The sequence below is a fragment of the Aquila chrysaetos genome, chromosome 1 (assembly GCF_900496995.4).
Source record: "Aquila chrysaetos chrysaetos chromosome 1, bAquChr1.4, whole genome shotgun sequence".
NCBI classification, from domain to species: domain Eukaryota; kingdom Metazoa; phylum Chordata; class Aves; order Accipitriformes; family Accipitridae; genus Aquila; species Aquila chrysaetos.
Genome location: NC_044004.1, coordinates 69,073,588 through 69,094,858, shown reverse-complemented (window position 1 = coordinate 69,094,858; position 21,271 = coordinate 69,073,588). Strand labels below are relative to the sequence as shown.

The 21,271-nt window shown below is 41.6% G+C and overlaps 1 protein-coding gene across 3 annotated transcripts in view; it reads left to right on the top strand.

Annotated features, from left to right (window-relative positions):
* Nucleotides 1-282: 282 nt before the first annotated feature.
* The window catches only part of SMAD1 (SMAD family member 1), a 50,499-nt gene continuing 29,510 nt past the window's right edge, over nt 283-21,271 (top strand). The window contains exon 1 of one of the 3 annotated variants that reach the window (XM_030028422.2): nt 283-562. The gene's annotated coding sequence lies outside the window, so the exon portion shown is untranslated. Of the gene's footprint in view, nt 563-2,299; nt 3,200-17,634; nt 21,256-21,271 lie in introns of those variants that run through there. The other 2 variants (XM_041126398.1, XM_030028432.2) reach the window with 2 other exon arrangements.

Sequence of the window (21,271 nt, the reverse complement as noted above, 5' to 3'; positions counted from 1 at the left end):
GGGCGCGCGTGTCTGCGTGTCGGTGAGCCGCGGCGCTGGCAGCGGGGCGAGCGGCGGCTGGGCGGCTCCGACTGCCTGACGCCAGCCAGACCAGATCAATCCAGGCGCGGAGGCAGCGCGAGCGCGGGCTGCCCGCCGGCGGCGCGGAGCCCCCGCCTGCCCCGGCCCACACCACCGCCCCCTCCCCCCCTTCCTCCTCCTCCTCCTCCTCCCCTCACCGCCCGGCAGCCGGTAACAACTTCGCGTCCCCTCGCCTCTACCCCGCTGCCCGTGCCGCCCTCCTCCTCCCCCTCCTTCTCCTCCCTCCTTCTCACCACCTCCTCCCGCAGCCCCGCTCCCCCGGGTGGTCCCCCGGGTGGCTCCGCGCCGGACCGGGCCGGGGGAGGGCGGAGGTGTGTGGGTGGGTGGGTGTGTGTGTGTGGTGGGGGGGTGTGTGGAAGCGACTCCTCCGCGAAGGGAGCGCAGCTCGGCTCTCCTCCCCGGCATGATGGCGTCCCTCCGGCAGCCCGGGGGAGACCCGGGGCCGCTTCCCCGCCGGCCGCTCCCGGCTCGAAGTTTGTGGGTAGGTGCCGCGGTCGGGCCCGGCGGGAGGGAGAGCCCTTCCCCGCCGGGAAGCCGCCGTCCTCCTCGGGGAAGCCTGCGCCGCAGCCGCCGCCCGGCCCCGGCCCCGGCCCCGTCCCATTGTGCGCCCCGCGGGGGGACGCGGCGGAGCCCCGGCCGGAGGGGGCAAGTGCCCGCCTTTGTTTTTGCGGGGGAAAAGCCCTTCGCCTCCTACCTCGGCCGATCCGTATCCGCGTCCGGTTAATGTTTGGTTTGGTGGTGGTGTTTTGGGGGGGGTGTTCACCTTTTTTTTATTACCTTTTTTCTTTTTCTTTCCGCGGCCCCCTTCCCCTCTTTTTTTTTTTTTTTTTTCTTTAATGACAAATCTGTGCTTAGAGGTCAAGGAAAGTTCACTTAATTTTTTTTTTTTTTTTCTCTTCTCCCTGTTAGAAGGTTTGGATGCATGAGATTTTCCCCTCCTCGATGTAGATTCTTCATATACTCGGGCTCTACAGCCAAATAATCTTATCCTGAATATAGATCTTTAAAGCTTATTAAAATTTACTGGTGTGGAAATATTCAGTCATGCATTCGAAAGGATCTGAGCCAAATCCTGATTTTTTTTTTTTTTTTTTTTTTTATAAACTGAAGTCAGTGGGAGCTCTGACTGAAGAAGGGTTGCTGTGCTTGCTCTTTTGTTAGCAGATCAATCTGAAGAAGATATGTGGTCTGACCTTACAGTTTGCTTTTACGGTATCAGAATAGTTAGAGCTTATTCCAAAAGATAATTGTTATTTTGCTGTATTTTAGGAAAAAAGTGATGCTCGCTGCATGTAAAAAAGGTAACAGTTTTCTTCGGGGAAGAAGTATTGTTAGATCCAGGTGGGGAGGAGTAACAGTAGATGTGTATTTCCGATACAAGCAAATGGAAAAGATGATTGCGTGAAACATGTCAGTGTTTAATGGATGTCAGTGTTTAAAGATAGGGCATCTTGAAACTAACATGTTTAGGAAAAAGCTGTGTTTCAAATGTGTCATAGCCAATAGTTCAAATCTCTTTTGCACACAGAGGAGAAGTCAAAAAGAGAAAACTTTTAAATTTTTTTTCCCTGGTAGTTACGTGTGTTTTTAAGCAGCATTCGAAAATAAAACTAGAGACTGAAGCTAACCCACAGAGACCACTTTTCTTTGCAGGTGTGTGTCTAATTCTGCTAGTCTTCATGTGGCTAACTGTCTGCACCTTGTCCTGTCAAACAATAGGAGCAAATCATTTGAGGGAACCTGAGGTGTTAACGTTGACTTAATTTTTTCTTTTACTTGTCAGTAATTACTCTGCTGAATTATGGGAGATGAGTTTGTTAGTTGCAACTGATGAATACTCGTTTTATTTTCCCATTGAACCAGAGAGCAGCCCTAGGAAGCTTTTTAGAGGTTCTTATTGGATTTTAGTGCAAGTTTTGAGTGCTCGCTTCTTTACTATGACTTGAGGAGCATCAGTATGATAATGGAAGATATCTAGCCCTTTTTGAAGTTCTTGCTCTGGTCTTAAGGATGAAATCTTGCAATTTACTTCAGACTGTAAGTAGACACTTGAAAGAAATTTCCCTTGATTTGGATGATCCAGAAGCCCTCCACAGCTACCAGAGAGGATCAGTTCAAGGCATGATCAGGTTACCCTAAGGGTAGGGATTTGTCCTTGCTTCAATTTTGAGCCCATCAACCGTTGGGTATGTAATCAAATACATTTTTTCCTACTCTGTCCTGTTCAACTTGCCTTTTTGTGTACCCTTGAAGATGTGATGATCCAATACGTTTCAGAAAAGTGACTGAATAAACAGATGGAGATCTTTCTGTTTCTGTATAAATATTAACTATCAAATCAAATGTTTGAAAGCTGCTGAGTTTAGTGTTTACTTTTCCTCTGTAGTTCGAACACAAAGAGTTGAGCGTAAGGAAAAGCAATACAGAGGTTAATAAAAGTGCTACTTGTGTTTCTGAATACTGGGAAATTATTCAGATTAAATTATGAGCTGCTTGGTACAAAGATTTAAATTTAAAAATGAAAGGGTCGTGCCTTTTTTTTTTTTTTAAATTGAAGCAGGAGTGCACTGCACATTACATATAGCCGGTGTTCTGCTCTATGAAGCCCAAGTTGTGTGTGTAAAATAAAAGCTCATTTGAGTAGTCTTACAAGCCTAATGGAGGCATCATCTCAGCTTTATAAATAATGTAAGTTGTGTATAATGTGGAGTCCCCAGAGACTGCAGAGAAAGCATCATTACCAGCCTTTTCAACCTGCTGGAGATCTTAAATTGATTTACAGCACTGAACTGGTGCAAAATGATACATCAGGATGACACAGGGTCAACCTGTAAAAGTCTATGATGTGAGCCCGTTAGTTCAGTCATCATAATTAAACCATATTATGAGGGCAGCGAAGCAAGTGTCTGTGACATGTCCCATTGTGCTTCAGATATGGGTGGTTTAAGAATCAAATAAAGAGATCACCGTGTTTATTATTTAAGTTATGCAAAGAGTAGTTGAATTTAAAGCTTGTGGCCCTGTGAAGAATAAATGCTGAACCAATTTAGGTTGACTCTTAACCTCTTTCTTGCAGTCATTAGCAACTGAAAGAGATGAAGGCATGTGCAGCTTGGAGGTGTGTGTGGGGGGAAGTGGTTGTGAGTGAATATCTCTGAATTTTATATATCCTTTTTCAAGCCTCAAAATCAGCTAGACTTTACTTGCAGACTGTGCTGTCAGGTATCAAAGGGACAAACAGGCAAACAAGCTTGTTTGGGCTTTTTTTTCTTTTCCCAGTATTTTTATCCTACCAAAGTTTGTAACTGCCTGTTGAAATGTTCCTGCAGATCTGAGTTCTTGTGTAAGACAGAGCATCTTAGTCATATCTTGAACTATATGACCAAACTTATTTTAGAACAGAGACTGTAATTTTGAATATGGGTTGGCATAGGTCACTCTACTTTTCTTAGTGAAGGGAACTGTGGCTTCACATTCATGTTTCTGCTTTAAGTAGCTTAGAAGGTAGCATGCCACAGATAGTAAAACGTTTATTATATACTAAGCATCTTAGGTCTTGCTGTTCCTGCTCATAAAATCACTATGAAGTGTTTTGGGAAAATCCTGCTAAAACTCCTTTTTCTTCTTTCTGCTAGCCAGCATGCTGCTTGGTGATTTGAGAGTGTTGCACGTCTTGGTGGTTAAACCAACTCCTCATACCTGACTGAATTCATGTGAACTCTGCACTGCATCTCCTGAGCTTCTTCCAGCCAAGGAAGAAACATCTCTTACTTTTAGTCACAAATATAACTAAAAAAATAATTTTGAGGGATACAAGAGAAGCAGAGAAAATAAATGGTCGCTAGTGGTGAGAGATCCATTAGTCTTCAGGCTCAGTTGCATCTCAACAGCACATGCTTTAGCTAAGGCGCTTTCTGAGCGGCAGATAAAAGAACTAAGGCTCACTTTTGGGTGCGGTGTCGTACAAAATGTGGGTATGGAGCCCTCTTCTGCTGTGTCAATGCAGATGAATAAATGAAACTATCTTACTGAAGAGAGCACCGTAAATTCTGTGAAAATGAAAATCAGATTTCACAAATTGCTTTATGGTTAATGAAGTGATTCTACTAATGGTTTTGGGTTTGGGTTTTTGCTTGTTTGTTTTTTAAATTTTCTTTTTTTAATTTCTGGTTTAGGTTTTGATGACAAACTCACCCAGTTGTGCTTTTGGAGTGGGGAAAGGTCTGTTCTGCCCATAAAAACTTCACTTGTTTCCCTCTAGGAGCTGCAGACTAGTGTTCTTCCACTGGTCTGTCTTCTGTGTATAGCAGTGTCTCAAAAAAAGGAATGCATACAAGTCTTAATAAAGATGGTATGCAGTTCCTAGAAATTTACCTTTGAAGTTTACTAAACAGAAAATTCGAGTTTAAAACATAAACACCAAATTGGCAAGCGTGGCTTGAAATGCTGGTGACTTAAAGGCTCATCTATGCAGGCATCTTGCACTTCTCTAGCTATCTTGCTCAAGCTATGATGGTGTAACTTTAGAACAGCATAGAGGATTTTTATGTTAGAACAGCGTTTTTCCCTTGGGATGGGAAAGAAGTTGTTGCAAATTGATACATTTTAATTGATAGAGTTGTATCCCTGCAGGCTGTTGTATAACTATTACCATTAGAATGTTGCTATTCTTGGAGATTCAGAATAACCAGAGAAAATGTTCGATTGGGCCTTTTGTGAAGGGCTTTGCAGAGGGTGGATTCAGGGTTGAGGACAAGGAGCTCTTGGCTGCTAATGGCTGCCACAAAGATCCCTATCCTCCTCCTCAGACAAATGTTAATTTGCATTACAGAAGCTTTTCGGTTTTCTGTGTATTTGAGTGGGGGGCATCTTTGTTTTTTAATAGGATAGAGAAGCCAAACATTTTGTAAAATTAGCAGGCTAATTTCGGGTAATGTAAAGCGTTTTCCAGAATGAACCCAGATCCTACAGGATCTCTCCCTGCTTCAGTTTTATGCCTGCATGTGTTGGCTTTGGAAGTGCCTCATAGTTGAATAGGAAAAAGGATGGAGCACACTACTTCTAATTATTAGACTGTGTGAGGTCAAGTATTCAGTGCATGTAAGGCTGAACTCTGCCGAGTTGTGTAGATGGGTCCATTTAAAATTTTTTTTTCATTTTGTGGAAGGAGGGCGGATACATATCAGGTACTGTGGCACTGGAATTGCTGTGGTGGAAGTGTTGCGCAGCTGTGTGGCCACAGTGCTGCCCCTGATAGCAGTACTGTGTGTGACACAGCTGCTGGGTTGAGCTGTCCTTCTTACATTACGAAGGGTTTTCTGCAAGTGCGGATTCCTTTATTCAGCTGTACTCTTGTGAGTGCTGTGTCCTGGGAGACTGCATAAAAGCTGAGTTTAGATCAAGAGTTGAAGGTTTTTCTTCCCTCTAGGCTTGCCAATGGAGAGACCCTGACCGGTACAGCTATTCTGGACACTTGTACAATACAGTCATTCTAATGTAGCTCTGTAATTGTTCTGGATTATATGTCACTTTTATTTCAATATGGGGTATACACTTGGGAGAGTGATATTAGAACAGATGTCAGCAGTCTTTCTCATTTTGTTCTTCCCCCACCCTTTCCCTAGCATGCACAGGCGAAGTCTAGAGTACAAGGAGGAAAACAAATTATTTTTAACATGCCTTTATATAAGTCATTATATTTAGGCACTGTTCAAAGCAGTATCATCCAAAGGCAACTATTATGTTGACTTGGCATGTAAGCAAATCATTAATGTGGTTCACCAGTGATTTCTGAAGCATTATTTCATATTTCTGCACTTATAAAAGGGAACGCTCTTCCCAACATGACAGCAGATGAGACTGTCTGAATAAGTCAGTATAGACAGTCTGAATTATAACACTTAATGGTATTCAGAAGTATTTAACTTGCAAGTTTTTGTCATTAAAATCATTAAAATGCCATTCCACATCAAAGTGATCTATGGACTATCAGTCCAATATTGGGTAACTTGGAAATAAGATACCCATTAAAAATTTTTTACAATGCTAAAGTGATTATAGACAGAATCGTGAGAGTTTTCACTGTCTCCTTGCTTCTGTCCCCAGCATGGGTGTAAGAATTGTGTCTGTCCTTCAGCTTCTACAGAGGCTGCAAAACTGATGTACGTATTTAAAAACTTGTCTAGGTAGATGAAAGCAAAAAAGCATGTGTGCACGTGGAGCTAACACTTGACACATGTAGCAGGTCAAAAAGTTTTCTATGAATTCAGAGAGTCCTTTATGTTCAGATTGCTTGGGGCATGCAGTGACCATAATCGATCATTCTTTTGCTTGCTTTTCTTCCTCACTTTGGTCAATATTGGAATTAGTATCTCATTCTTCTGTGTTTACATGAAAGACTGATTTACTGAGGATATTTTTTCTTATAAATAATTTCAGACTTCTGATTTCCAGCATTTTGAGGCATTGACAATAATAGCAGCATTCTGTCTGGCGTAGTGTGATGAAACCAGGGCATGAGACTCTTAAAGATACCTTATTCTTATGCTGGTATGTATGTAGGGTTGTTCACACTTGATAGATATGCTGTATGTGCGTGTGCACATATGAATGCCTAAAATAACATTCACTGCTGTTGAAAGTTAAATTATTTGGATTGGCTAAAGGTACACTAAACCTATATATAGTTGAGAAAAGCCTGTAAATTTATCAAGGTGTGTGAAACAACTATTTATATATAAACACTTAAATGCTTAAAAGCATAAAATCAGTTTTGGTTAAAGATGAAGTAAATAACTGGAGAATCGTGTTGCAACAAATTGTGGTTTCCATTTAAATGTGTTTCTAAGGGTGATAGGAGGAGGAAACATCTGCTGTTTGGTCAGATGCTGTTAATGAGTTACATTATTTGACTTTATTCTACCAATATATTTCACCTTTGTATCTGTTAGGTTTCATTTGAATATTGATGTGGGAGGAATTGATCAAATGTCCTTGCTGTCTTACATGTATCTTGCTAGTAAGGACTTTCATTCAGCTGATATGTTGAGGGACAAAATATCTGGCTTGTAACTAGCTGTATTTCCTGAGGCAGTGGAGAGCGAGCTCTCAAAAAATTTCCTCCAAGGCAAATTTGGAAGTCTGTGTGCATGAGAGTGAGGGTGGGAGGTGGTGTGGAGCTGATATCTCCTGCCGTTTCACTTGATGGTTTAATTCTCTGTGGTGTCCCTGCGAATTATAAAGCTGAAGAATAGCAAAAGTGTACAGCTTGGGGTTTTTTTGTTGTTTGCTGGTTTTTAACTCTTCGTCCTTCTTTTCTTTCTTGCCCTCCCAAGAAGTGGCGAAAGAAGCCCTGCTAGTGTTTTGTTAGGACAAAGAAGTTGGCAGCACACCTTTGGTCACTGTTGGTCAGTTGTCGTCTTTTCAAGGGCTTCTGAGCTGTGTTGTATGAAACAAGAAAGTTACTTTCACCTTACGCCACTAGCACCTGCTTGGGAATATAACTTCTGCTCACAGGTCCTGAAAGTTACTGAAACTGGCTCATCAATGAAACACAGTTCTGTTTGATCAAGGGTCTTTATCTTGATATCTAAATGCTCCATTGTGAAATTTGACATATTTTTACCACTGTTGTGGTTTCATGACTGAAACCTACTTTGGGAAGGCAGTTTTGGTTTGCTTTTATTTTAACCTAGGGAGGACTTTCTTCAGGTTAGTACAACTACAAGTTGTCTGATGATTTTTTTTTCTGTTGACCTTACTCCATGTATATTAAAATAATCCATCTTGCCTTTGCAGATAGGCTGGGAGAAAAACAGTATGTGAATGTGACAAGGGTTAGTCATGGTTGCTTAAGGTATCTGATGCTATAGTGAAGAGCATGGTACGGGACCCTCTGTAGATCAGAATCTTTCAGTAGCTCACAAGCAGTGAAAAAAGAGGTGGAAAAGTGGCTTCTTACCAGGGCTGCATGTGAAGCAAGGTGACAGTGATGAGGACTTGCATTTTAATGGAATGGAGCCACACACAAAGCCAAACTTCAAGGGTACAAGCAGTGAAGGAAGGATGAATGAGGCAACTCAGAAGACTTCTGGATGCTTTGAAAATATTTTCAAAGTTATGTAAAATTTGGAGAGGGATTGTTTCTCATGATGCCTGGTTTGTATTTGAAATTCTTAAAAGAAGTACAGTAAGGTCACAGGCCATTTTAAATAGGACTTGGTGAAGTGGTCAAAATCAGGGAAACAAAGTGACCTGATTGAGATTTTCATCGTAATTCATGAGAGTCTATTCTTTGTAGAATTCTGGACAAATCTTCTAACCTCTGTTGAGATGTATGATTTTTGTTTAATAGCACTGAATCCATTGAGTTTGACTTCCTGGTGAAAATGCCATATTACTTTAAAAAGCAGTTTTCTTGTGACTCTGCCTATGCACAGCAAGTAGAGCTCGGTCCCTACCTCTATCTAGTAGCACTTAATGTGATGTTGTATTTGTGCCAAGGCATGTGGAGTTCTATCCAGTTTTCCTGAACCAATTGTTTTTCTGACATGGAACAAATTCTTGTTTTCAAATGATTAGCAGGTGGTTGTTTTGAGAACTTCACAGAATCACGGGATGGTTGAGATTGGAAGGGACCTCTGGAGGTCATCTGGTCCAACCCCCTGCTCAAGCGTGGTCACCTAGGTTGCCCAGGACCATGTCCAGATGGCTCCTTTTTTTCCAGTTGTATGACAACAGCATTACTGTTTTGTCAGAACAGCGGTGAAAGTAGATTTGAAATTTACCTAGACCTTCTCATAGATGTGACAACATGTATGTGATGGCTGCAGGGATTGTTAAATGCATAATGTGATTACACTGGTTTAATTTCAAATGTGTAGTCTTTCAGGAATCTCAAACACATCTGAAGTGTGTGCTTCCCTGCACAGGGAGGAAGGAGGGAGACGAGGGAGACAGGGACTCAACTCATGTGGCTTTACTGAGGTCCCACCGTGAATCTCCAACATTCAGGACCAGAGTTTCATCTCCCTTCATACAGTCTCTTGGTCTTTCCTCTTGTCATCAGACACTTCTGCCTTTTATCACTGAGGAGATGGATGGATAAAGTACACATTGGTTATGTCTTCATCCCTGTTCTGCTAATTACCTGGTGAATGCAGTGACGAGCTACACTATTTTTAAAAATGTGAACTTTGACCTTGCTGAATGTCTTGGAAAACCTGGCTTACATATAGGTTGCCATCTCGGCTATTAGAGTTTCCTGTTTTGCATTTTGCCCGCTGCTGGCTACAGTATGGCATACTTAATAACAGGCCCTTTATTATCCCTGCTGGCTAGTGTCAGTGTTAATGCTTCCACTTGGTTGTCGTAGCCAAAGGAAAAGTCTTTGTCTTTATTAACTTAAAAACTTAAGATAACATAATTATAGTTTCTGTAATTTGTCATATTAGGTTTCATCCGGAAAGTATTTTATAAATACTCTCAGCTTAAAACTCTGTAGTGTGTGGTATTTTTGGACAGATGGATATGAAATCACTCTTCTTTTTTCTGAAGTTTGCTTCAGAAGTTTGCTAGAGCAGAAGACAGTGGTAGCAGAGGGGGTTTGAAATGCTTGCTAGAGTGTTTGGTTTATTCAGAACTAGCTAGGGCAGAGCTCATTGCTGTGAGGACAAGACGAGGTTTTGCAAATCAACTGAAGTATTCATGTATGAGTGTGAGCTAATCTTTGTCCTGGATACAATTTAAAATTAGGGGGGTGGCAGCTCCACAAGATGGAGAGAACTCTTAACAGTTTGGCTCCTGCAACTCACAGATTTCTTAGCGTATGCTGGCTGGGAGACTTTGGTGCTCATCCTGCTCTGAGCTGATCCAGCTGTTCTGCAGAACATTTTTTTTTAACTGTTGTTTTTGCCAGGTTAGAAAGGTGAATTGGCTGACAGACTGTAAGCAGAAGGGAAATCATGTTGGAGTACTGAAGCTGGCACAAGGGAGTAAAGGGAAACCTTTTCTCCTTGGGTGGGAGCAAGCTGTTAGAGCTGCTCATCTGCTTGTGGACCTGTGACCTTGCTGGCCCAAGGCAGCTGCTGGAGGTAGCCAGTTATAAACGAATATTGTAGTACTCCCAGATGAAGACTTCCTTAATATGCTTGCCAAGGAAAGGTCTAATTTATGGGTTTTTTTCCCAGATACTTATGTTGGTGATTAGCATGGTGAGGTTAGACTGCCAACAGTTACATCAGTCATGAAGCCCCAGTGTAGTTATATTGGCAGCAAAACGACAATGATTAATGATGCAGTGTATTTTGTGGGGGGTGAGGGAGAATGAATGGGGAGGAACACTTAAACAAGCTTTTCTGGTCAAGTGCTCTTTTGCTAGTATAAACTGCAAGCTATACTAGAAATGTTTTTCTAGTTTAATGCAATTGTATAAGCAGAGCACATCTAGTGCACATTCTGTATAAGACAGGACAAATGTTTTTCCTCATGGGGAAAAGAATGTCCTCCAAGTTTAACTTCTTAGTAGTAGAAACTTTCTTTTCCTCTTTAGAGGATGAAATAACTTGAAACAACTGGCAGACCTGTTAGCAGTATTTCCAAGAAATTAGAGAAAAGCTAAATATTAAATCCATTAAATACTCTTCTGTAAAAGCAGGCTGGTGTTACCAGAAATCACTGCCAGTGAAGACAATTAGAGCACCTGAGCTGATACGTGCTGTAAGCCAATGCACTGCTTGTAGCTTTTCTGGGTTCTGCACCACTGCATAAGTCACTCTGAAATCTTTGGCTTTCAGTCCACTTTTCTCAAAAGAAATTTAGAAAGCACTTGTTTTAACGGTATATGGTAAATGTGTTTAAAACCCCCTTACTTTTTCTTATTACTGCTAGCTATTTAACATCTTCAAACATTGTGTCTTTGTAACATATTTCTTAACTTCAAGGACTTGGACTATCTACAAATTTAAAACACAAACTTCAGGTATTTTCCCTAGTGGCAGTGCTGGAGTGAGGTTCAAGGAACTCTCCAGGCCCTTGGGAACCCAACTGTAATTTTTTTTTTTTTTTTTTTTTTTCCTCTGGCTTGGCTACAGGCATCTTTGAAATTTTGTTCTGTGCAGAAAACATCACCTAACATAACTGGCATAAACACTCCAGGGCTATTTACTACAGTTTACTGGATAACTGTTCCCTTTGCCCTTGTTCCCACTAGTTTATCAGCTATGACTCTTGCTCATGGTCAGACCCAATGCATCTCATGTGGTTCGTGAACTGGGAGCAGTTGAGAACTGGGAGTGCTGGTGGCAGGCTGCTTTGGCTGAAGTCTTGTATTTCTGAATATAGGCAGGTTCCTGTGACACGTTTGCCTAGCTTCTTGCCCCCCCCCCGACTTGGGACATGAGGACTCTCAATCTTCCAGGCCAGCCAGTAGTCAGGGTTGTTAGACCCTAAAGGCTTGTTATCTTGGGAACTGGGGAGTACTGGTTTCAGCTGCAGAATTAAAGGCATCTAGATTGTCAGCTTAAAGGCAAGGAATCTGAAATCTTTGTGTGCTCTTTTTGTGCGCTAGCTTTCAGCCTAAAAGTAAGTAGTCTTGGAAAGCTGCAAGTCCTGGAAGTTCATCCTTGCGGTCTCACTTTGCGATGTATTTGAGGCTTGGAGTCCTGCCCTCTGAACTAGGACAGCTATGACTGTTCAGTAGCAGGCAGCAGTGGAAAATTTGGGAAGCATTATGGCTGTTTTAACTAGCTTGCTGCTGACCCTGCAGAGCATGTGGTGTTTGGGAAATACTGTGTTTCGGTGTCTCAGCTGTAAGGTTGCAGTACTGCAGCTTTGCAAAACCTGCATTTTGAAACTTTAAACTGGTCTTGGAAAATTACGGTGGAATGAATAAGTTGCCTTAATTCCATATGCAGAGTCATGTAGGCTCTGTTAATAAAAAAAGCTCGCAGATAAGGAAAGGGTACTGAGTAATTCTTTATGTGGCTTGATTCCTCTTCCAAAATCATAAAAAGCTTACAGATAACCAGGGGATCAGATAGATAGATTACAGCCATTTTCTCATGTTGTAAAACTTCCTTATTCCCAGAAAGCAATGTAGGAGGATATCTCCCATTTTCTTTCAAGCTATGCGGTTCCCAAGTGCCGTATGACCTATCAGTTCCTATCTGTGGGTTGAAGCCTTTGTACAAGACCCTCCAAAGCCTTGATCTCAGGAATATGAGAAAACAGTTTGACGTGAGATTCTGCAGATGTTCTGGCACAGGGCTGTGACAGCTGTTTTTGCCTCATCCTGCAGTTTTTTGGATCTCTCTGACTCCTCACGTAGGGGTGCACCCTTGGTTTTTTGCTTTTAGAAGGGGAAAGGTGTGTCTGTGCTCGGCCGTTCCCTGTCAGCAGTAGTTAGGAGGCACTTCCATGGGTTGGGATGAGTGCGGTAGCACTGGCATGTGCCCCAGTCTCAGCCCTGGTGCCTTTGCCCTCTGGCCCCTCGCTGCAGTGGTCATCGGTTCTTGCTCAGGGCAAGTGGCCTCTGGCCGAGTGACTTACTGGCATCTTCCTCCATGGCACGGAGGTGTTGCTTGGGTTAATGGCACGTGCTCTCACAGAGCTGTCTTGGTGCCATCCTGCCAGCAAATGTTTTGTGCCAGGGGTCACCTCTCTGGCTTTCTTTGTCTACTACTTGCTTCCCAGTCAGTAGCTTTCAAGAGCTTTGTTCTCCACTTGTTAGCAGGAGAAGCTAAGGCTTGACGTGAGGAAGTGGCTTGCCCGAAGGGAATGGGAGCTGTGTCTCCTGAGCAGCAGCCCAGCGCTCTCCGTGACAGTACTCCTTCTGCTGACGAGGTTTTACAGGCTTAGGTATGGCAGGAAAAAATTGCACTGATAGCAAATTCAGTTGCAGTCAGTAGACTTTTTTGGATTAAAAAGCTCCTGAGAACAGAACTTTTAGACTTCATTGGTGAACCAGCTGTCATTTGGAAGGTTGTTGGCCTCCAACCACAATAATGCGTGATACCTGTTTCAGTCCAAGTGTGCCTGCTGGTTCAGGGGAAAGCTAGTGCTCCTAATGCCTGGTCTTCAGTTGGACCAAGAATTTGTTCCTTTGGTTCTGTAGAGTAATTGTCTGGATGAAAACATCTGTAAGAGACCATGTAAATGCCTTCATAGTTGTGTGTCAATAGCTTTATTCTTCCACAAGTATAGTTTTTAATATTCGTGAAATTGTACTCTGTTCTAGGATTACATTGGGATGTAGTTGAAGGCAGTTCAAGATTTTAGTGTAGGCAAACTCAACAGTTGTACCTCACATGCCGGTAAAGGCCTTGATCAACTTGGATCTGTGTTTGCTGGTGTATTTTAAACGTAAAGTTTCCTTGACCTGATCTCAGAAGGATCCCTATAAATATGTATTTTCCTGTAAATCATAATCTTTGGAGAGTCTTATTTTCTTGTGTGTAAGCTGGAGGGGCATCTCTGAACACTGTGATCTTGGCTCCTTCCATTTGTAAAGGGTCTGGCGTGTTCAGGTGGCTTGCCAAATACCAAGATAACTGCCAGGGAGTATCTGCTGCGGCATGGTAGTGCAGCAGCTGCTTACTGTCCTGGGGACCAGGAACAGACTGGGTTTCGTGTCCTCTGACGTCTAGTCCCAGTTTTCAGAAGGCTGCTAATGACATGCTGTAATTAAACAATGTTTCATTGGGTGGTGGAAACCTAACAAATCTTGATGTTTGTTTCTGGGTTGTATAAACTTGGCTTGGAAAGCTGTATCATCTTTAAACACTTTCTTTGTCCAGAATGGTAGCTATGAGTTGCAGGACACTTCATGAAATTAACTTAGATCTTTTGCTCTGCCTCTTGACATTTTAAAGATGTGATGAAGATATAGTGTTTTAAAGGTCATTTAAAGGCAAAAAATACCTCTTTAGTTTTTGTAAATAAGGGAAAAAAAAAAAAGGAAAGCTAGAGGAATCCTTTTAAAAAAGTAAAGTGTGCATCTCATGAAATGCATTGAGATGTCTTCAGTATTGGCAAACTGAAAAGGCTATTCTTATTCCAAGTGTATAAATGGTGGGTGGGGAACTAATCTGTGAAAAGATTTATTTATTTTAATGATGTTCCCTTTTTGGTTTAATTTCCATCAGTTTATTCTGCTTTGCTGAGGCTTGACCTAATAATGCTTTTATTAGTGAATAAGTCATTTTTCTTTCTCAGTTTTTGTTGTCTCTTGCTTTGGTGAAAAATTCTGCTTTAAAGCTGGGGATCTTGAGCTGTAATTTAACATCTTTACTTAATCTCTGATAAATGAGGTCTGGGTCACAGTCTTTAGAAGTGGTTTAATGCAGCTGATGTAACTGTATTGGTGCACGCTCTTGGTAAAATGAATCATTTGTAGGAGCGGTGGCTTGCATAAGCTGAGCATAACTGGAGTGCATTTGGTGGGGTTCCCGCCTTAAAAATACCCTGTTGTAGCACTACTCTGGCTGAGGCTGACAAACCCCTTCCTAAATCCATGCAGTCTGCGCTAGGCTGCGCAGTTCTGTGAAGACAAAACATGTCTTGCATTTTATGAGCTTTACTCAAAAATTTTAGTGCCTGAGTGGTTATGGGCATTTTTCTTGTTTTTAAAGGTTTTCCTTTATGCTGCAAATGTATGTTTTAACTACTTAAAAAAAAAAAAAAATCCCTGAAAGTGACATGTCAGTAAATTTTCCCCATCTCACCTGTGAAGGAAGTTCCTCCTGCCCTGTGCTGATGAATTGGAGGGAAATGCTTTTTTCAGCTGATAAAAAGAAATAAAATTCCATGCCCTTCCCAAAGGAGGAATTCAACAATTGGACAAGTGGCGTGGGACCATGTGTTGGTTTGTAAAAGGATATAGTTTGTAAAGATGTTTCCTTTGATGCCTGTGATGAATATGGATGTGTTTCCGCTGGAGAGGGTTTTGATTAAATTATGCAATTAGAGCTGACCAGACAAATCTAAATATAGGAAGAGGTTTCAGTTATCCTGCCTTTGTGTGTATTAACACACCCACACAGATGTGTGTTTGTTATTGTTGTAAACAACACCTGTTTTCTAAAGACAGTTCAAAAAGTCAGGAAAGGGAATGGTCTTTGTGGAAAAAGGGAGTTATACAAGAGTTTTATGATGAAAGGGAAAAAAACCCCTGTTTTCCCCAGCTTTTTGACCTTTTAGAAAAGGAATTCCAACTTACTCTAATAGCTAGACTCGTGGCATCTTTGTGGATATCCTATGTTCACAAAGCCATAGCCAGTGCTCCAAACTGGTCTATAGGTTGTTCAGCATTTTTCAGGACTTGGCCTGTGTCATCTAATGATGCTGACTGAGCTCCTTGCCCGCTCCTGTACTCCTGAGCGCTCCTAGTGCCTGGTAGGACAACGTGTGGAGTTTAAATGCCCCATAGAACAAGTGAAGTGGGTAACCTGCCCCAGAGATGCGCAGTGAAATACTTGCTGTGATGGCTGGTATTTCATTCATCTCTTGACAACTGTTTGGATAATTTTTTCTTTTGGCTATTTTGTCTTAATGTGAGGATTTCTTTAAGAGGCCTTCAGCCTCAGGAGAGAGCATGAAAAATGAGGAGTCTCCTCCTTTGTAGCATTTAGGAAAAAAAACCACCTCATGAACACCATTCTGTCAAGTTTTGTGGTTCACAGCATAGTATTTATCTTACAGGTTATTTTAGTGAAGTTCATAGTTTTGTAATCCCATCTGTGCCAGAGTTTTGACTGAATCATCAAATTACAGTTCCTTCCTGACTTCAGTTAAAATACTAAGTTGCAGTTTTAGAGGTAATCTTTGATAACGCATCCAATTCAGTCCAACTGCTTGCCGACACCAGAAGGGATTTGTCCGCACCTGGTTGTACATTTTGATGTGTCCTACTGGTACTAGCCCTGGTGCGCACCAGACTTATCCAGCTTCCTGACCAAGTAACTTGGCAAACTTGGTGTTAGTTTTTTCTGTAGTCTGGGCAAGTCAGATCAGCATGGTGAGGAGACTGGCAGGCATTAAAGGAAGAGCTGGCAGTTTGTGACTTCATGGAGTCTCACGTGCATCTGAACGCGCGAATGAGTAAAATTCAGCAGTGCAAGCTAGAAATTTAGCATTGTTTCTCAACTCTGGTGAAAACCGGACGATTTGAGGATCTGGTGATCATTTAAGAGGCTGTATGCGTTAATGTTTCTTGTAAATAGGGAGGAGCTGTGCTTTAATGAAGGTGTAGATAAGACTCTTGCAGGATGTGGTGTTAAGATTTGTTTCCAGGAGTACAGTTTTCAATATGTCAAAACAGTTGCAAAGGCATTGGGAAGAAGCGTTCTTAATCAGAAAAAGGGCAAATTTAATTGTGGAAACTGGGTATTTTCTCTGGAGAAGCAACAGTGAAGTTACTGTAAGTCTTTCAAATCTAGTAACTTCAGTTTGAGAAGGCACAGTACAAATCCAGAAAACCTGTAAGAATTTGCTGTTGTTTTACTCTTGTAATTGTGGTAATTGAAAGTTCAAGGGTAAGGATCAGTGCCTTGTCTGCCAGAAGCTGAGTGGGTAGGCGAGTGGAGGAAAAGCTGCGGTTCATTATAGAAACTGGCCGGACACTGTGTACTTGGTTTGAACTGTGGTGAGCATTGGGAAGGAGCTGGCAGATACTGATAGTATAAGGTTGTTTCTTCATGCTCTGCAGTAACTGAGCACTGGGGGTTTTGTTGTTTGGGTCGCTGTTGTCCTCCTCCCCTCTATCAGTAGAGCATACGTTGGCCTTACTGTCTCATTTTGAATGAGCAGTGCATGTGCTCTTTGGTGCTCAGGTCACACTCTGAACTCGATGGATTTGATTTGGCTTATCAAATAAGTTAGAAGTTGTGCAAGTCCTTCTTCTAAAGGCAAGTATTACTGCCCTGTTGAGAACAACTAGATATTTCTTACAAGAAACTGTATGGGCTGGTGTTAGAGTTAGCTGGGGTACAGTCAGCACCTTCTCTTCATGTGACACGCTTGCTCTCCTACCATCTGCTGAACTAAAGGGTGCACGTAGGTATCTAAAAGGATTTTCTCTGTAGGCTGAACAATGATACATGGGAGGTTTTCTTGGAAGGGCAATCCCTCAGCCAAATAGCGTGAGCAATGGTCCTAGAGGAGGTTTCACAGACTGGGTGTTTTGGTCTGTCTCTGAGGATCCCAGACAGAGGCTACTTTGCAGAGCAGGCTGGAAGTATCCTCCTTTCTCTTGCTAGGCCTAAGTAAGGGAGTCTAATGCAGCATCAGGAAAAAAGCTACCTACTCCTGTTAAGTACATTGAAGCATTTTCAACACCAGTGTGCTCCTCTTTCCTCAAACGATATGATACGAAATTAACACAGGATTGCATATTTAAGTGTTTTCTTGAATTCTTTCTACTGTGCCAAGAAGACATATAATTTTTTTTTCTTCTTTCTCCTTGTCCTTTTCAGAAATACAAGGGAAGCAAAGTCAGGTTCTATATAAACTATCTAATGAGTTCTACAGCACTTTGAAATGAAACTTGCTTTCTTTTTGTATGTGTGTTGTAACACCACTGAGGCTTCTACTGGGTTTCCATGCATTTTTCCAAGATGAGCAAGATCTGATCTTCTACCATAAAAAGGTGCAAAGAAAGAACTCTTTGATTAAAAACAGAGTAATTCAGCAGAAGACTCTGGACTTTTTGTTTTACAAGTCACATCGCTTGAAGAAAGAAATCGAAACTTTTTGCTGCTTGCTCCAAGAATAGGGAGCCAGAGGAAGTTAGTGCATAATCTGTTGTAACACATTCTAGCATTACAGCTGCTTAGACTGCATGCTTTTTAGTAATACATTGAAATAGTTCTTGCAGGAGTAAAGTGACAGCTCCCTGGCTTCCATGCCAAAATGTGATCTTTTTTTCTTTCTTTAAAAAAGGTCTAAATCTTGTACTGAGTACAGGAGTTGCTGAAAAGATGTGTCTTTCAGAGACGGTAAATTATGAAATATTTTTAAAGAAGCAAATTAAAATCTCTCTGCTTTTCTTTATATTGTCACTAAGTAATGGACACTGGGAGGAGGTATGTTGAATAAAATAAGATAAATTGAATTTTAAAAACGTAGTCAGAGACTAGACAGTTTTCTCCATTAACAATTATGTAGATGCTCTTCACTGTGGTTCCTGTCCCTTTTTATGTCTAACTGTGCTAGGCATATATTAAAAATATTTAATAGGAACCTTTTTGCCTGCATCACTGAGCCTGTAATACAAATAATGAAATTAGTAGAAGAGTTAGGGCTGCTTCTTGTTTGCCTGAAACTTGGGCTAGGAGTTGTTTCACTTCCCCCCCTCCTTGCCCCAGGAGAGGATCATCTAATTGTCCTAACCCTTTCTCCACCCACCAAAAACAGTCATTTATGCAAAGTGGGACAGTTTCCTATGGGATCTCCTGTGGGAATTTGAAAACGGTCTCATTGAATATTTTACTGTCTGCTTAGTGTTGCTGACAGTGTAACTATCTGTTCTTTGTGAGCTAGAAAAATAGAACTTCACTCTTAGGCATTTTGCCTAAATACGTTTGTTTAAATACAAGGCTGGCTAAACAGCTCTATATATAATGCTCACTTTTTTTTTAATAGGCTTCTCACAAGCTGTATGCACGTTCGTATGTTAGTCCAAAGATTACACAAAAGATAGTAGCAGTGGAGGAAGGCAAATAAAGCAGCATTGGAATTTAAAAGAAGTTTGTTGATTCAAACTCATCCATCAGCAGACAGAATGCATAATAAAAAGTGCATGGGTTTTGATGTGTAAAGAGTGGCTGATAAGTGGGTAACAACTCAATTTCCTTTAAACCAATTCTGGGCTGCCTTTTGGGCAGTGTCCTGTTGTTTGGCCAAGGTTTCTGTTTCACCCGTACCTCATGAGTAAACACACCCTTCAAGGGCTGGTGGTCACTCAGCTATTGGAAATACTAACTCCAGTGTTCCCAGAAGGGTATGTGTATTTGGGGAAGAAAGATGTGGACTGTGTCATCTGCTGACTCATGGTTTAATCTTTATTTTGCACTTCCAGCTGATAAGACCACTTTGTTAAAAAGTAATACAGGAAATGATGCACTGCAAAAACCAAGAGTGGCAGAAAGGGAAACGGAATGTACTGGCAAGGGCTCAGCACTGCAGACGCGCTCTCTGCTTCTTGGAAACAAAAAACTCCACCTATGCTGCCTTTTTTTTTTTTTTTTTTTTTCAGCTTAATACTGGTATTGGCACTTACTGTGAGTAGTATACAGCAGCCTGTGGGTTTTCTCCCCCTTTACTTTATCTTGCAGCTTGTTCAGGGCTTGGAGTATGCTTCGACTTTGTTCGGGCAGGCAGGACTGCAGCAGCAGTCCCTGGGCTGGAGCCTGGTGGCCTGCTAGATCCTGCTGAGCTGCATTGCTTCCAAGCGTATCTACAAGTACTGTACCTAATGCTATTCCTTCCGCTCCCAGCGTATTTCTTGCCACAGTTGTTGCTATAGAGATGCCAGCTGTTAAGATAATACCTTTGATTGTGATGGTGGAGTATGTTTTGGAGTGTATGATTGTGGGAGTGGGACGTGTGTGTGTTGCAGGATTTCATCCAAAAACTTCAGAAAATCTGTTCCGATGGTCTGGCTGCTTGGAGCTGCATCTGAATGTCAGCTTAGTCTTTGCAGAGCTTGTGTACTAGCTCAAGTTAGGTTGTATTTTCAGGCACTGGTGTAAAGATACAGTCTTAATAGATGGGACTTTTTTTTTTCTTTTTCACAGCAAGTAGTTTGGCCAATAATTTTTAAAGTATCTTGGTGGAAATGGGTCAGGCCTATGTAGACCCATGTCTGCATTCATTATCAATGTTGAAAGAAGTTTGGATTGAGATTTAGACTTTGTACTTTTTTTTTTTTTTTTTTTTTTTTTTAGAACTTCAACTTGAGTCTTTTAAATATTTTTAATTTGATTCAAATGGAGGTGAAGTAGAAAGCTTGATTACTTCCTGATATACCACTGGAACTTGTAACTTTTGTGTGTGGAACTTGTATCTTTTGTTTGAACGATACAGAAAAAAAATACTTAGAATATCGATTGAGATACAGACTATATATGAGTTGAGAATACCTCTGTTACAAACACATTTGAAGCACATGTACTGGGGTTCTGGTAATACGGTTCTTAAAATAGCACAGCATTTTAATAGAGCACTTTACAGTGTGTCTAAGGATAAAGTGTACCTGGGGTACAGTCAGTGACAGTAATGGAGTTCCAGTTCATTTAACAGTATAGTACATGCCTAGGTAACAAAATAAATTCTTAAATTTGCCTCAGGCTCATGCAAATCTTCGACTGCATTGACATTATTATTTCAAATACAATTCTTAGCATAAAAGGAATGGGAAGTATCAGTACGAAGTGCAGGTAGACACGGTCTGTGTCTTGTAGTTTATGCATTCAGCCTAATAAAACTGAACCTTTGCAGTTAGATAATTGTTTTAGTGACAAATTAATTTGAATCAAGTGGATGGTTTTCAGCTTAAAGTACTTCAAGTATAGTGGTACACGATACAGTGCGTGATAGTCAAGAGGTTAAGTGTGGCATAGCATTTACAGTTTTAAGATCTGCAATCTTTTCATAGTATAACTATGAAATTCTGTCTGATGCGGGTGTGCTGACACCTATTCTGTGTGTGTACAGGTTGCTGGTTGGTTGGTTTTTTTGTGTCTTTCTGATGGCAACAAAAACATTCATATCCTTTTCCCCTTCCCCCTTCCTCTGCAACCTGTTGGTATCCAGTGCAGGATATGTTTCCTGTCTGTCTTCATGCTCTGTTTGAAAATCAGTGGTTTAGTGCTCTTTGTCTCATTTTACCCACCCTGCCAGCACAGGGTCTCTCCTGCTTCCCCCAGCAGAGCCTTTTGCCTGCTCCCAGCCTGGGCAAGTATAAAACTTGCTGCTCGCAGCTGGGGCTTCTTTATATGTGGAGTTCCTCCTCCTCTTCACCCATTGCTTCATCCCTGTACCATGTCTTCCCAACTCGAGGACCAGTGTGCCATCTAAAATCCTCTTATCGGGACTTCCTCCTCCTTCCCACTCCTTCATGTGTCCTTGAGTACCTCAGGCAGGCATTGCAACAGGAAGGGTCAGGATGTAATCGGTGAAGTAAGTTAATGATATC